At 37.4% G+C, this 17,853-nt stretch overlaps 1 protein-coding gene across 1 annotated transcript in view; it reads left to right on the top strand.

Moving 5' to 3' along the window:
- Positions 1-17,477, top strand: part of LOC125492228 (cysteine-rich receptor-like protein kinase 10) — a 29,931-nt gene extending 12,454 nt beyond the window's left edge. Inside the window, exon 7 of the mRNA XM_048634272.2 lies at positions 16,988-17,477. The gene's annotated coding sequence lies outside the window, so the exon portion shown is untranslated. The remainder of the gene's footprint in view (positions 1-16,987) is intronic.
- Positions 17,478-17,853: the final 376 nt, after the last annotated feature.

The following is a 17,853-nucleotide window of genomic DNA, read 5'->3' as shown; positions in this document are numbered from 1 at the left end:
TCTTAAGGGCCTTGAAGAAGAACAGGCTCTTATCAGCCGACCGTGACAGGAACCGTCCGAGGGCAGCTAGACATCCTGTTAGGCGCTGCACTTCCCTGACGTTCCGAGGGGATTTCATTTCCAGTACTGCTTTTATTTTGTCGGGGTTTGCTTCGATTCCCCTTTCGTCGACAAGAGATCCGAGGCACTTGCCCCCTTTTACCCTAAAGACGCACTTTTTAGGGTTGAGCATCATACGATACTTCCTCAGTGTGCTCAGCGTCTCCCTTAGGTCGGCTGGATGATCAGAGTGGGCGTTGCTTTTGACGATCATGTCGTCAACATACACTTCTATGTTCCGACCCAACTGATCACTGAAAATTTTGTTAACTGTCCGCTGATAGGTGGCTCCGGCATTTTTTAGTCCGAACGTCATCATTTTGTAACAATAGACCCCCTGCGGGGTGGTGAAAGCGGTATGAGCCCGATCATGTTCCACCATGGGAATCTGGTGATAGCCTGCATTGGCATCCATGAAGCTTAAGAGGGCATGACCAGCTGTCGAATCGACCAGCCTGTCAATTTTGAGCAGAGGGTGGTTGTCTTTTGGACAGGCCTTGTTCAGGTCTGTGAAATCTACGCACATGCGCCAAGCCCCATTCGGCTTTTTCACCAGCACTACGTTAGCTAACCATTCCGAGTACTGGCATTCCTCAATGAACCCTGCCTCGAGCAGTTTCTTGACCTCCACTGCGGCAGCTTTGCACCTTTCTGGACCTTGGTGTCTTAGTTTCTGCTTGACTGGCTTGTACCCCTCCTTGATATTCAGCTCATGACACATGATTTTGGGGTCAAGTCCAGGCATCTCTGAGGCCTCATAGGCGAATACGTCCTGGTATTCCCGGAGCACTTGCACTACTTGCGCTTTTGTTTCTGGGTTTAGGGCCTTGCCCACCCTCACAGTCCGACCGGGTTCTGCTCCGATCTCTACTTCTTCATCTTCCTCAGCCGGCTGAGGTCGCTCGTACTGCTTTGGGTTTTCAGTGATGTATACCCCCAGGTTTTTCGGTGAATTTTCTTCCCTTTTTCTCTTCTTCGAGTCCTCTTGGACGTCAATTTCAGTTCTGCTCTTTAAGCTATTAACATAGCGTTCTCGTCCGGCCTGCTGATCCCCTTGAATCTTTCCGACCTTCCCCTCATCTGTTTCGAACTGCATGAGGAGTTGGTATGTAGAAGATTGCGGCTTTTGTTCTGTTCAGGGTGGGTCGTCCCATAATTATGTTGTATGGCAAGGGATGTCGACCACTAGAAAGTCGATCGGTAGGCTTCTGCCCTTGCCTTTCTCACCCATCCGAGTGGGGAGCTTTATCGACCCACGGCTGTACAGAGTTCCCCGAAGCCTATGAGTGGCTGATCGAGTGGCGGACATCCTTCTCACTGTACTTCAGCTTCTTCAGGCATTCTAGAGTTATGATATCAGCGGATGACCCACTGTAACCAAGACACGTCTGACCCGGGAGTTGGCTACTTTGAGCTCGATGACCAGGGGGTCATCGTGGGGTACGCTGACGGACCGACTGGATTCCCCGAATGTCATTATAGGGCAATCCGACCGGCTTGGCTTGACCTCTAGTACATGGTGCTTGAGGTTTTGAAGGTGGGCTTTCCTGGCTCGGCCGGTTAGGCCTCCCGAGGCAAGCACCTGCGATGACCCCAATGTAGCCCTCTTATCCCCACTTGTTGGACTGACCGACCTTTGCTTTCCCTTCTCTTCCTCGTGTGCTTGAGGTAGCGGTTCAGCTTCCCTGGTCAGCTAGGTTGTCCAACCCTTCTTCAGCTCTCTGCAATCTTTGTGGTATGACCACATTCCGGTGGTATCGCACCACTGGCTTTTGTCTCTCGTAGGCTGAGGTCCGGATGGGTTGGGGATTGGGCAGCATGGACTTGTGCTTGATGTCCAGGTATATTTCTCTTCGGTTCTTATTGAAACGAGGGTCGTTTCCATGATCAGTGAACCTATCCGACCGACCGCCCGTTTTCTGCTGTTCGGGCTGATCTCTGTTGTTTCCTTCTTCCTTTCTCTTCTTACTTCCTTCTTCCGATGACGGCAAATGTCTCCGCTTGGATAAATCTTTGAGCCTTTGCCATGGCCTCTGAAAGGTTTTGACTTCACTCTCGCCAATGTCCATCTAGCCGGCCAGGCTGCAATCCGGACATGAGAGCAGCGAAGGCCACAATCCTGCAGGTCGGATACTTTCAGGGACTCTTCATTGAATCTTTTTATGTAGTCGGCTAGACTTTCATTCTTCTCTTGCTTGACCCCATGAGGTGCAAGCTAGTCTTCTTTTGCCTCTTTCCGGCCACGAACTGATGGGTAAACATGTCCTCGAGCACACAAATCGGTGATGATTCCGGCCGGCAACTCTTGGAACCAATTTCAGCGGAGCCCCTTCAGTGTGGTGGGAAAGAACGACACCAGGTGGCCTCGCAGCTGGTCTGCACCTCATCTGAGCCTTATATGTGGCCATATGATCTTCCGGGTAGTTAGGCCCGCAACGGCTCAATTAGGGGTGTTTTAACCTTCCCTTGGGTCTGGGTGTCAATGATTTCTCGGCTGAACAGAGTCATGAACTTCAGGCTCCCGTTACCTAGCCTTAGGGGTTTGGACTGAGCTGAGTCGCCATGTCCTTCCCGCTGAGCTGCTTTGCGGTCTAGGAGCTGACGAGCATCATACCCTGACTCCGTCGTTTCTCGTTAAGGATATTCCGAGCATCCTCTGGCTTTCGACCAGGGTTTCCCCTTGGCGACCTAGAGACGTGAGTCTCTTCTCTTCGGAGAACAGTCTCCCGATGTGCCGACCTCTCGCCCTGTGGGGGGCGCTCATCTTGTCGAGAGTGGGGCCTCTGCGACTGAACAGGTTCCCAAGCGGCGGACCTCGGTCAGTTAGGCGGGCCGTGATTTGAACGAGGATTACGCTCTTCCCTATGAGATTGCCTGGGGACATTGTCCTCGCGTGGCTGGAGGTTGAGCTGATTATGTCCTTGTCCTTGCTGGAGAGTGGTCAGCATTTGCATGATGCTTTGCTGTAAGGTTTGTTGCAGCTGAGCTGCTATGAGTGCTATGTCAGCTGTGAGCAAAGGTTGAGGGTCAACATGCTGTATTTCCCGAGATGGAGAAGGTTGTAGTTCCTGAGAGGGTTCCAGGTTAGGGTCTAGTGTATGAACTGAAGGGGATCTAGTCCGTGCTGACCTCCTTTGCTGGGGTGAAGGTTCCCTCTCGGTTCGCTGAGGTGGGGTAGATCTGTTACGGGTGTTCTTGGATGGTGACATGGCTGACTAGCACTATGGTTAAGTCCTGGTGAGCAGCAAGTGGGTTTTTCGAAGTGGTGGCGAAGTAACTTTTTGTACTGTCCCCACAGACGGCGCCAAACTGTTTCTGTCTAGAAATTAAGGTTAATGATCTGTGCTAAGCAAGTCCTTAAGTCTGAGCAGGGCTGGTTATCAGTTCACCGGAAACCTGCGAAACACAGAAAAACTACCCCGGGGGTTATTCCGGGATCGCCCCTCCGACGCTCAAGTCAGTTGATGATTGAGGTAGAGAGAGAGTCTAGAGTGAGAAACTCAAGTTAGTTAGGTGAGTATTCAATACCTTGGCATTGATGGGACAAGAGGTATTTATAGTGGTGAGAACTTCTAGAAAGTGGTGTGCTGGACATGACAGCTCACTTGGGGATTGATGATATCTTTTTGAAAGGATGATTCTGGTGGGACCCATGAAGCCTGAATTAGCCATGCTGTAGTTGGTGGGACCCACGGTGCTTAGGTGGTGGCGCTACATGGCATGATATTCTTGGAAGGGTTTAATGGGCCCAAACAGTATGCAATGAGTTATTGAAGGGATACTGAGTGAAGATGGTCAAAAAGTTGAACAACAATAGACAAGGGAAGCTGATATTTTTGCCAAATTAGTTCGGAGGGGAGCATGGAAGTCAATTATTCCGCCAATTTTCCAAGCCACATTGGGAGGAATTTCATATCGGCTTAGAGGATATTACCTTTGGATAAAATGTAATATCGATTAATTTAAGCTTTAATATAATGGTCACTTTAATCAAAACAAAAAAGCATGGCGGTGGGTACGACTCCACTGATGTGTCATATTTTTATATAGGTTCTTAGGTGCATTTAGGTTCTATTTTAGGAGTATTTAGATGCATTATAGTCCTAATTGCATACTATTACTTAATTTGCGAAATATTACTCTTAATTTCAAGTATAGAAAAAATAATTGGAGTATCATTGGACAAGCTTAAGTATTTAACAGCGATTGGAATCATGCTACATTAATAAGTATCGTTATGAACATATTTGTGTAGGAATTTATAGATGCAAATAGCGAAATTTTAGGAAACAATTTCCTAATATCTATCATAGGATCGCACACATAATCAAACACATGAATCATTCAATAGGGATTAAATATCAAACTTTTGTAGCGTGATTTCCCTGTTGTATGCAAGCTTTGAAGATCCAAGAGCCCCAAGTGTTGCTCCTCTATCCATTAGCACCACTTGAACATCAATGTTTGCTAGAACGGAAGAGTATAAAGTCTCTTTCTTTTGATGGTATAGGCGCCGGTTTAGAGGGAACACTACAAAAAAAACTACATATAGAGGCAATCCAAAATTGCATCTAAATATATATTTGTAACCTCTAATGGTGTTTAGAAACAATTTTTTGGTTGCCTCTAATTAGTCCATCGCTAATTATAGGTTGCCCTTGATGCCACGTTTTAGAGGCAGACAAGTTATGGTGCTGCTAAAGACTCTTATGTTTAGAGACAACCATATGCCTGTCGCTAATTATAGGTTGCCCCTAATGCCACCTTTTAGAGGCAGACAAATTATGGTATCTGCTAATGACTTTTAAGTTTAGATGCAAACATATGACTGTCGCTAATTATAGGTTGCTCCTAATGTGTCATTTAGAGGCAGACAAGTTATGGTGCGGCTAAAGACTGTTATGTTTAGAGGCAACCATATGTCTGTCGCTAATAATAGGTTGCCCCTAATGACACCTTTTGAGGCACACAAGTTACAGTTCTGCTAAAGCCTCTTACGTTTAGAGGCAACCATAAGTATGTCGATAATTATAGGTTGCCCCTAATGCCACCTTTTTGGGGCACACAAGTTATATTGCTGATAAGACCACTTATATTTAGAGGCACCATAAATCCATCTCTAATTATATGTTGCCTTTAATGCAACCATAAGTTAGTCGCTAAAGGATTTTTTAGGTGCAACTTTTGACATTTTTATTAAAACTATTAGGGGCAACTACACATTTTACAGTTTAAGATTTATGAATTAATACATATATATGCTATATTAATACTAAAAGTAAACAAACAAAACAATTTAATGAATCAATAAAAAGCTACTATATAGATAAAAATAATTGTCATTTATATAAACACCTTAATCAACTAACATGTCTCGTTGGTTGTTCACAATTGTTACAGTAAAAAGAAATTGGAAACTACAAGAGCGAAAAAAAAAAGATATCTAATAATTTGAATAGTGTCATTCCATTTTTCAATTGCCTCAGTCTTTGTTAGTGTCATGCTATTTTCTTCCTCATATTATTCTTCAATTGTTTGAATAGTTGGATTTAGGCAAGCACCTGCAACACATGAATATAGTAAATATTAGTTTAACAAAGCTGTAATAACTTGTACAAATATTGGCTTAGCCGGTAGTAGTAGCACGCAATGGCACGACAACTTGCACCGGAAACAACTAAAAAGCATAGCAACCGCTACAATAACACAAGATTAAGTACATGAACAACAATGATCATGCAAAAACAAACATCAGCAAGTCATAAAAGCCAATCAACAATCAATTAGCAGCAGCTTGTCGTGCAAAAAGTTAGTAATAAAAGCCAAAATATTCCACAAATCTCAAACATCAACATTTACCAACAAATTAGAAGCCAATGTAACAAAAAATATTTTTAGTTATTTCGCTTTTCATGATGAGATTAAAAACAACTTTCAAGCCAAATTAGTTCATCAAATTCCTTATTTCAGAACGTCATCAAATCATACCCAACAAAAATGAAATTTCGAAATGAAAAGAGTGAATAAACTTCACCTGACCAGGAAAAAGAAAAGCGGAATAAGGCTTATAATTAGAAAACACAGCAGTTTCAGAAGGAGATCCAACTGAAACGCTCATAAAAACCCTACAACAGTCAAATTTGCGGGGCTTTAGTCTAAGAACGCCATTGTTTAACCCAATTAAGCTCCCAAAATTGGAGCTTTTAAGAAATTGTGAAGAGCAGTTGATTAAAGGTGTCTTCTTTAGGGAGACTGAATGAAGAGCAAGTGATGATAATGTCATTGTAGACTGACAATTTCGAAGCGACGCCACTCGGTCGAACACCGCCGAAACATCCCCATCACCACTGTCGCCGCTGCAGGAGTAAGGGAAGAGAAACACTTCACAAGAGAATAAACTCGATCAAAAAATCTTATTCCTCGATACAGAAAAGCTCCTTATCCAACAATTCGATCGATTCATTTATAAACACGAGAAATTGGTGAGGGAAATGAAGGATTAGGGTTTTGAATTTGGGGGAAATAGAGGAGAGAGAAAGAATACCTTGAGTTTTAGCGTTAGTGACGAGATTTTACGTCGTCGGTGATAAGGTGATGTTGAAGACCGACGTGAGAACGGCGTTGCTGAGCAAAGCCGAGAGTCAGAGAGTGAGAATGAGGGACAACTGAGAAGACGGCTGGGCTGGGAATTGGGGGGAAATGAGGGACTAGGGTTTTTCTTCCAATTCTCAAACGAAGTGTTTTTGAAATTCCCTTTTTTTTTTAAAAGTGTTTTTAAAATTTCAGTTGTACAACAATAATCTAAATTTGAATTTATTTGGGAATCTTCCTTATTATTATTATTATTATTATTATTATTATTATTATTATTATTATTATTATTATTATTATTATTATTATTATTATTATTTATTATTATATATTATTATTATTATTATTATTATTATATTATTATTATTATTATTATTATTATTATTATTATTATTATTATTATTATTATTATTATTATATTATTATTATTATTATTATTATTATTATTATTATTATTATTATTATTATTATTATTATTATTATTATTATTATTATTATTATTATTTTATTATTATTATTTATTATTATTATTATTATTATTATTATTATTATTATTATTATTATTATTATTATTATTATTATTATTATTATTATTATTATTATTATTATTATTATTATTATTATTATTATTATTATTATATTATTATTATTATTATTATTATTTTTTATTATTATTATTATTATTATTATTATTATTATTATTATTATTATTATTATTATTATTATTATTATTATTATTATTATTATTATTATTATTATTATTATTATTATTATTATTATTATTATTATTTTATTATTATTATTATTATTATTATTATTATTATTATTATTATTATTATTATTATTATTATTATTATTATTATTATTATTAATACTTATAATAATAATAATTATTATTACTTATTATTATCATCATTATTATTATGTAATAATAATGATATTATTATTGTTATAAAAGAAAAATGTACAAGTTGTTATTATTAAGCTGAACAAACGCAACCTAAGGGTGCATTCTTTTCAACGTATATAAGCACTATAAGGCTTATTTTGAAAATGATTAGATTAAAATTGATCAAACTAGCTAAGATTAGAAATTGAAATTATATGCTCCCTCTATTCCATAATTTTTTGTGCATTTCACTGTTCATATGCTTCTCAACGCACATTTTATGTCATAAATATCTGTGATTACATATTTGTAAAAATTATTGCAATTGGATATTAATATTATACTCATTAAGATAATTCAAACAGACCCCACATGACTATATTTACTTTTATATGTAGATCAATATATAGAAGATTATCTCTGCATGTGAATAGTGTAAAACTCAAATGCACTAAAAATTATGGAACAGAGAGAGTAATAATATTCAGTTTAGATAAGAAAAATCAAATCGAATCACATCGGATTCGACTAATTATAACTTTAAAACCAACGAAGTATAATAAGAAGAATTCATATTAGATCAGGAAAATTTATATCATATAAGAAAATTTACACCAACCCAATTGTTAGTTGCAGATGATCGGCACTGTCAATAGCGAATCGTAAACAGATCAGATTATCCAAATAAAACTCAAATATGAACCCACATCCTGTATAACATAATGTAAATTTCCAACTTAATCCAGAAAATTCGAAGAAAAAAAAAAGTTGAGATGCCAAATTGGAGAAAAAGAACTTACCGAAATCGCAATAAAGGAGACGGTGAAGTGAGAGAGATGAAGGGCGACGAACGGAGGAGTGAAGGTGAGGTGAGAGAAAGAGATTGAAAGAGAGAATAGTGTCGGTGTGAGGGTGAGTATTTTGATATGTATGTGAGGTGAGAGAAAGCGAGTGAAAATGTGAGGTAATGAGGTGTATCCCGCTATGGACTTCTAGATTCACAATCCCTTGCTAAACCTAGTAGTCATAATCCAATTTAGACCTAATTTTAGGTTGATTACTCCTATCCTTATGAATATTGGAAATCAAATGTCATAATCAATCAATTAACTCAAATCAAGTACTCATCATGCAATCATTGCTATACTTTGACTTCTTTTACTTCCTCTAGCAAAGGAAGCTACTCACTCATGGCTAAAATTCATATTCAAAAGAGAATATCCTAGGATTAACCTAGAAATTGAGATGAATAAGCAAAAGAACGATTGAACTAGCAATTAATGAAAATTGAAAGCTAGAGCATGAATTTGAAACTAAATCTTACATGAATTGAGGAAACTAAAAGCAAAACATGAATTAAAAGACAAGTAATTGAAAGAACAAAGAAAAATTGAACTAAAGCATGAAATCAAAGGGAAAGCTTTAAAAGATGAGACCAGAGTGAGAAATTCTTATTAAAAGGGAATAAGGGAAATAAAAGAATAAAAACAAAAATAAATTGAAAAAGAGAAATCAGAAGTAAAAGAAAAAGAAAAGGAAAAAGAAATTACGGAAAACAAAGCCACGACATTCAGCTTGCTCTCTATTAGAGATGGCTGTTTACTCTGGACCCTGTCCAAACCCTACAATACCCTACCTTACCCAAATTTAAGGGTATAGGTCTTGATTTTTTTTACCCTATGGGTATGAGTTATGACTATGGGTAGGGTATGGGTCAAATAGCTATCGGGTAGAGTAAGGGTAAGGGTATCCTCTCATACCCAGACCCTACCAAAACCTTACCCACATACTCAGTTAAAAAATTACATATGTATTTTTTAAAATTTTTGAATATATAGGAAGAAGATCATGTGAAAATCGTGAAAACTATGAAAAGCAAATTAAAAGGTGTACATATGATGTTCAAAGGGGAATGTGTTTTTCATTAATGATTTTGTCGTAAATATTAACAACTTTATTTCGAAAAGATACACCTTCAATTGTAACATTTACCCATTTAATTTCAAAATATATCATTTTTAGTTCTAATATAATAATATATGAAAAACTCTTAACTTCTAATCTTCTATATACTTCCGTAGAAACAAAATTTGCCGCTCTACTTTCTCAATTCTCAATCTAACTCTCACTTTTCGATCGTAGTTTTGCAAAAAAAATCAATATAGAAATGATATTTTGTGATGTATATTGAAGGTTTTGATATGAATGCACAACTAGGATAGTTAAACACTCAAAAGTTTCGAACAACACAATGAATTTCGGATACGAAAACTAAAATAAACACTCCTGAATATTTTAGTTAACTCTTAATCTCACTCAAACCACTCCTAGAATTAAGTAGATTAAACACTAGTTAATTAACACTCCTGAGAATTAATTAGTGGACGAAAATAATTGTAAAGGCACAATTAAAATCAATAACAAAGGTTTTTGTCTAAATATTCATGCTCTTGTAAGGTAGCATGACATGTTTATTTATAATGACAAGAATCAACTTGCCCTCCAATCAACCTAGCCATTCGGCCAACATAGAGTATTTTAGGAAAGATTTCTCCATTGATTCTAGCCTAGAATCTAGCTAGAACTTAAGGAAACAAAAGCTTTAAGGAGAGATAGCAAACCTTTCTTAATTACATGGATCACACGCCTAACATTCTTCTATGCTAAGGCACCTCTTTCCTAAAATACGACCAAGATATTAAGACTAAGGAATCCGAAATTCTCCTAGTATTTTCGGACTTATTGAAGATTTAACAACTCAACTACTTTAACTAGCATTTTAACTAATAATGAAACTAAGTTAAAATGCTAACTAATCTTCTTCTTTGAGCCAAGTAACACATGATACAGATGCATTGTTGTACATTAAATTGAATCCCATGTGTTCCATAAGAAGTGAAATTGGCTCTACTTGATTTGATGCCTTTGGATCCGCATCATTCTCCCCTTCTTCAAAAGAATTTGCCCTCAAATTCTCATCATCTTGATATGGTGAAAGATCACCAACATTGAAAGTAGCACTTACCCCTCCATAATCACTAGGTAAGTCTATCTTGTAAGCTCCATCACCAATGACTCCAATGACTTCAAGTGGACCGTCAGCCCTAGGCATCAACTTATTCTTTCTCTTGCTTGGAAACCTTTCTTTCCTCAAGTGAATCCACACCAAGTCACCTTCTTTGAATCTAGGTTGGCGCCTATGTTGTTAGCCTCTCCTTGTATTGTGTGTTCATCTTCTCAATTTGAGCTTTTACTTGAGAACAAGTCTTGTTAAAAGCTTCCAACTCTTCTTTGAATCCGCATGAATCTCATTTTTAGAAGAGAAACAAGATCAATGGGAGAAAGGATTAACACCATAAACTACCTCAAATGGAGAACGTAAGGTAGTTGATGAGTGAGAACGATTATAAGCAAACTCTGCATGAGCTTACTTCACATCCCAATCTTTTTTAGTTTTTCTCACCAAGCCACGCAACAAAGAGCCAAGAGTGCGATTTGTTACCTCTGTTTGGCCATCAGTTTGAGGATGATGACTAGTGCTAAAGAGGAGCTTTGTTCCCACCATCTTCCATAAGCATATCCAAAAGTGGATAAGGAACTTTGAGTCCCTATCTGTTACAATACTTCTAGGGATTCCATGTAGCCTAATCACCTCCTTAAAGTACAAATCAGCAACATGTGAAGCATCATCTGTTTTATGCATGGGAATGAAGTGAGCCATCTTTGAAAATCTATCCACCACCACCATGATAGCATCCTTGCCTCTTTAAGTCCTAGGCAACCCCACAATGAAATCCATGCTCACACTATCCCTGGAAGATCCGGAACAGGTAAAGGAGTGTAGAGTCCTTTATGAAATGTGCTTTTGGCACGTTGGCAAGTAGCACACTTACTCACCACCATATGAACATCCTTAATCATGCTAGGCCAATAGAAGCTCTCACTCAAAGTATCAAGTGTCTTTTGTATGCCAAAGTGGCCAGCCACGCCTCCTCCATGAACTTCCCGAACCAAAAGTTCTCACTCCACACTTTGGTACACAAAGTTTGTTTCCCTTGAAGAGGAAACCATCTTGAAGCACAAACATACCCTTAGGTGTAGCAACCATGGAATTAAACTCTCATCATCTTTGTAGTGCTCCTTAAGATGTTCAAACCCCAATACTCTTGCATCTACCATAGCCAACAAGTAAGATCTCCTTCAGAGAGCATTTGCCACCACATTACTTTTTCCTTCTTTGTACTTGGAAGAGAAAGTGATAGATTGTAGAAATTCAACCCACTTGGCTTGCTTATGGTTGAGTTTCTGTTGTCCATGAATATGCTTGAGTGCCTCATGATCTGAATGTAGAATGAAAGGTTTAGGCCTCAAGTAGTGTGACCAATGGTCCAAAGCTCGAACAATAGCATAAAGCTCTCGGTCATAGTTGGAGTAGTTTAGCTTAGCACCATTAAGCTTCTCACTGAAATAAGAAATAGGCCTCTTCTCTTGAAGTAGAACCGCACCGATTCCTACTCCACTTGCATCACACTCCACTTCAAAGAGTTTATTGAAATCTGGCAAAGCTAGTATGGGGGCACTACATAGCTTCTCTTTCAATTCTTCAAAGGCCTTTTGAGATAAAATAGACCATTCAAACTCTCCTTTCTTCAACAAAGCAGTGATAGGAGCCATGATAGTTGAGAAGTTTCGGATGAACTCTATAGAAGGAAGCCAAACCATGAAGCTTCGACACTCATGAGCATTAGTAGGAGCTTTCCATGAAGAAATTGCTTGGACTTTTGAAGGATCTACATGTACACCTTCTTTTGACACTATGTAATCAAGGAATGCAATGCTTGAAACAAGGAACTCACATTTTTCCATCTTGCCATACAATTTTTGTTCCCTAAGTTTCTCAAACAAACTTCTCAAGTGCATTAAATGATCATCAACATTTTTACTATAAACAAGGATATTATCTAAGTAAACAACAAAGTTGTTTAAAAAGGAACGAAGTACCTCATTCATGAGTCTCATGAAAGAACTAGGGGCATTCATAAGCCAAAGGGCATCACCATCCACTCATAAAGACCTTGCTTAGTCTTGAATGTTGTTTTCCACTCATCCCCTTCTCTAATCCTCATCTGATGATATCCACTCCTAAGATCAATCTTCGAAAAAACCGAAGCTCCTTAAGCTCATCAAGCATATCCTCCAATCTAGGCATGGGAAACCTATACTTCACAGTGATGTTATTCACAGCCCTACTATCAATACACATCCTCCATGTTCCATCTTTCTTTGGCACAAGTAAAGCAGGAACCGCACATGGACTCATACTTTCTCTCACATAGCCTCTTTCAATTAACTCCTTAATTTGTTTTTGTAATTCCCTTGAAGCACTTGGGTCACATCTATAAGCTGGTTTGTTAGGTAGAGGAGCTCCTGGAACCAAGTCTATAGCATGCTCAATCCCTCTCAAAGGTGGTAATCCTTGTGGAAGTTCTTCTGGAAACACATCCCTAAACTCCTCCACGAGTGCATCAAGTTTCGGATCACATGATGTTTTTTCATCCCTCACGGCATGTTGTACAAACAGAGCATAGCACAGTCCTTCTTCTTCCACCTCCTTCTCGAACTCTTTGTATGAAAGCAACACATTAACCCTTTTCTCTTCTTTCTTGTGAATCACTTCACTAGGAGCCAAAGGATGTAACCTTACCCTTTTTGTTCCAACCAAAACAGAATACACATTGGAATCTCCTTCATGAATCACTTTTCTATCAAATTGCCATGGTCTCCCTAGTAAAACATGACAAGCACTCATAGGAAGAACATCACACCATAGTTCATCTTTGTAGCTTCCAATGGAAAAAGAAAGCAGTGCTTGTTTCTTCACCTTTAGCCCTGTGTCATCAAGCCAACTTAGTTTGTAAGGGTGTGAATGTTCCCTTACACTAAGGTTCACCTTCTTCACCACATCTGCCGCCACTACATTGGTGCAAGAACCACTATCAATGATCATGTTACAAGTGTGTTCTCCCACTTTGCAACGTGTATGAAACAAGTTCTCCCTTTGTTCTTTGCTTGGAAGGCAATCAACATGTAAAACCCTCCTAACAACACCAATTAGCTTGCCATCATCTTCGGCATATGCATCCTCCTTACCATATTCAACATCTCCTTCTTCTTGAGGTACGAACTCATACATCTCCTCTTCTTCATTCAAGGTCATATATTGTCTCATGGTGAGTGATTTCTTAGTTGGACATTAATTACTAGCAATATGTCCTCTTCCTTGGCACTTAAAAAACTTTCTATTCTCTTCAAACTTTTCTTTAGGTACGAAAACCTTTTATTTTTCCATCCTTTTATCATCCTTAGGTGTATTATCCTTTTTAGAACCCTCATAGTTCTTATTAGAAGATGAATAAGATTGATAAGATGAAGAAGGTTTAAAAGAATTACCAGTTTTTGCATAGGAAACTTTCGGCCTCTCCTCCTTCTCATGAGCTTCGATTTGAGAGCCAATCTACATACATCCTCGAAAGTGTGATAGCTAGACACCTCTATCTTCCTTGCTATGAACGGTTCAAACCCTTGATGTAACGAGCAATCTTGAGAGCTTCCTTTTCGTCCAAGTCACAAACAAGGCATAGCTTGTCAAACTAGTGTACTCATGCACACTCAAGTATCTTGGCACAAAGCAGTCAACTTGATGTATTGCTTTTGCTTGAAATCACTTGGTAGGACTTCTCCTTGAGTTTCTCCTTTAGCTTAGTCCAACTACTAAGCTTCTCCTTTCCTCTCCTAGCACGCTTGGCCTTCAAGTTTTCAAGCCAAATTCCAGCATACTTGGTTAACCTAACCGAAGCAATCTTGAACCTCCTTTCATCATCAAATCCCCTATAATCACACACCTTCTCCAATTGTCTAATCCATTCAAGCAAATCTTCTGGATTAGTATCTCCTGTAAAGTCCTCCAACTTCAACCCTCTATCATCATTGAAATTAGGTTTTACAACCTTTACTTCCTCAACATCTTCCCCATCCGAGTTCCCTATGTACTCAATACTATTTTTATCTAGCTTCTTTGTGATTATAGAAGTATAGCATCCATTCTAGTTTCAAGTCTACTAACATTACTAGAATCCGCATTATACTTAATTTGAAAATCAAATTGTTGCTTAGTTAAGTCAGCAAGAGCCTTTGTGATTTTCTCCAACTCACGTTCCATATCAATCAGTGCCACCAACAGTACGCCACACAAGAAGCACAATAACCCTAGCCCCACGAAAGTTTGAAATTTTAAAGAGTGAAAGTAACAACTTACTTGGATCTTGAGAGAGTAGAATCCCTTCTATCCTCACCCTCCTGGAAAATCTGATACCACTTGATATGAATGCACAACTAGGATACTTGAACACTCAAAAGTTTCGAACAACACAATGAATTTTGGATATGAAAACTAAAATAAACACTCCTGAATATTTTAGTTAACTCTTAATCTCACTCAAACCACTCCTAGAATTAAGTAGATTAAACACTAGTTTATTAACACTCTTGAGAATTAATTAGTGGACGAAAAATTGTAAAGGGCAATTAAAATCAATAACAAAGGTTTTTTCTAAATCATTCATGCTCTTGTAAGGTAGCATGACATGTTTATTTATAATGACAAGAATCAACTTGCCCTCCAATCAACCTAGCCATTCGGCCAATAGAGTATTTTAGGAAAGATTTCTCCCTTGATTCTAGCCTAGAATCTAGCTAGAAGTTAAGGAAACAAAAGCTTTAAGGAAAGATAGCAAATCTTCCTTAATTACATGGATCACACGCCTATTTCACACGCCTAACATTCTTCTATGCTAAGGCACCTCTTTCCTAAAATACAACCAAGATATTAAGACTAAGGAATCCGAAATTCTCCTAGTATTTTCGGACTTATTGAAGATTTAACAACTCAACTACTTTAACTAACATTTTGACTAATAATGACACTAAGTTAAAATGCTAACTAATATTCTTCTTCGAGCCAAGTAACACATGATACAAATTCATTGTGTACTTTAAATTGAATCCCATTTGTTCCATAAGAAGTATAATTTGCTCTACTTGACTTGATGCCTTTGGATCCGCATCAGGTTTATTATTTTTCGGAAAAAAATTACACTATACTCATTAAGGACCTTAGACCCTACCCATACCGTATCGAACCCTATGGGTACGGGTAACGGTATACATATTTTTGTACCCTACGGGTATGGGTCTGCATTTAAAAGTTAGGGTATGGGTAACTACCCATTGCCATCTCTACTCTCCACGCATCTTGGATTCTTGGCCATCAACAATCAAATATCAACATTCGAACATCAGGCCTTCAAATAATAATCTTCAGTCATCAAGCAAGATCAGCAACATCACTCGATCATCTTCAAGCTCCAGACATCATATCGAAGCATCATCGCATCATTAACTCAGATTTCAGTCTTTTCGATCTTCAAACAGAGCAAAAATGTGAAATTGCATGAATTAGCTAATCTTTTTAAATTTTGATGATCAACTAATCTTATATTCAAATTTTGAATGAGTTATCTAAATATATATCTTTAGTAATGATTGCATAAAGTTTCTTAGAAATAATATATCGAACATATCTAGGTCAAAAACTATGGATAAGTTCTCTTTTTTTTTTTTTTGACTGGATACGTTCTCTTTGCCTGATCTGATCTGATAAGAGCTGAAATTATTAGAGGCCTTTAATAATATTTGACCGTCATTTAAATAAATTTTTAAAAAAACAAGCGGGAGTTTAAGCGCTTTATTTTTACTAACTTTCTAGAACTCCTTTCTTTCCCTCATCAGCCACTCTCAGCTCATCCGGTTCCCCTCTCTCTCCTCTCTGTTCCTCGTCTCTCTCAATCTCTATCTCAACTCACCTACTTTTTTCTCTCTCATCTCCAAGCAGCGACGAACGTCGTTCCTCCTGTAAGTTTTTTAATTTTGTAATTTCGATTTTTGGTGTTTATTTTATGGGGATTTTATTGGTTCGAATTCTCGATTTTTCAGGCTTTTCGTTTGAATATATGTTTGTTTGTTGTACAAATTTATTCGATTTATAGGTTTTCGTTTTGATTCGATTTTACAGGGGTTTGGGGCTTTTTGTTTGAATTTAGGGTTAATATTCTAGATCTGGGGAATTCGAATTTTTTTTAGAATGGGGAATTCTATTGAATTTCTTTGGATTTTTTAGATTTCGTTCAATGATTCGAGTTTCTTGAGTTCAAATTTTGTTTTGGGTTCTGAATTTCTTTCGCAAATTTGTTGTAATTTCGATTCGTTTTTGTCTGAATTTTGGCCAAATGATCTGTACAAATAGTTTCTGGGATTATTAATTTCTGGGTTAATTTTATTCTGATTTCGCAGATGAAAATTAATGATGATGATGATGAGATGAACGATGAATATGCTGTTGAAGATGAACGATGAGTCGATGACTATGATGATGAAGATGAACGATGATGAGTGATGAAGATTAACGATGATGAGTGATGAAGATTAACGATGATGAGTGATGAAGATGAACGATCATTGATGTTATTTTTTTGCATTTTGACAATTTCGGAAGGAAGTTGCATTTTTATGTTGATGATAGTAATATGTGTGAAATGTAAGGGGAAAAAAATTGTATTGTTTGAATTAGAATATAAATGCTATTATTGAAAAAATATTAATATTGTGTTTGAATTCCATAAGTTATTCTAATTTAGTTTTCTTTATTCTTTGTTTTTTTTATTAAAGGGTTTGGTTAGTTTCAGATTTGGATTCCATAAGTTATTCTAATTTAGTTATTCTAATTGCTTAGTTAATTGGTCCCATCTTCACATGCAGTTCTTGATCATAATTGATAATCAATGTATAATGTTTTGCATTTAATAGGTTATTTTTCTTAATACAATGATTTTTTGATCTTTTTATTTCCTTTAATGTTTTGATTATCTTACAGTTAAGATATGTTGTCTTTCACAATTTATGACAAAGGGGACACGTACAACATGCTATCTGATTTGTCATACTAGAGTAGAGTGTGCCATTTTCACTAATCTAAACAGATCATTAACTAATATGAATTTGTTAGCCCTAAAGTAGACATATCGGACTTGAATTAGGGGCTAATCGAGTTTAGATGCTCACAAGTAGCTTATGTTCGACTCAGTTAAATTATTCAAAGTTCAGCTCAAGTTCACTTGACTTAAATGCAGAACGAGTGGAGTCAAGCAAGACCCAACTCA

Source organism: Beta vulgaris, chromosome 8 (assembly GCF_026745355.1).
Source record: "Beta vulgaris subsp. vulgaris cultivar EL10 chromosome 8, EL10.2, whole genome shotgun sequence".
NCBI classification, from domain to species: Eukaryota; Viridiplantae; Streptophyta; class Magnoliopsida; order Caryophyllales; family Amaranthaceae; genus Beta; species Beta vulgaris.
Note: the sequence above shows the minus strand (reverse complement) of the source record. Positions and strands in the feature narration are given on the sequence as shown.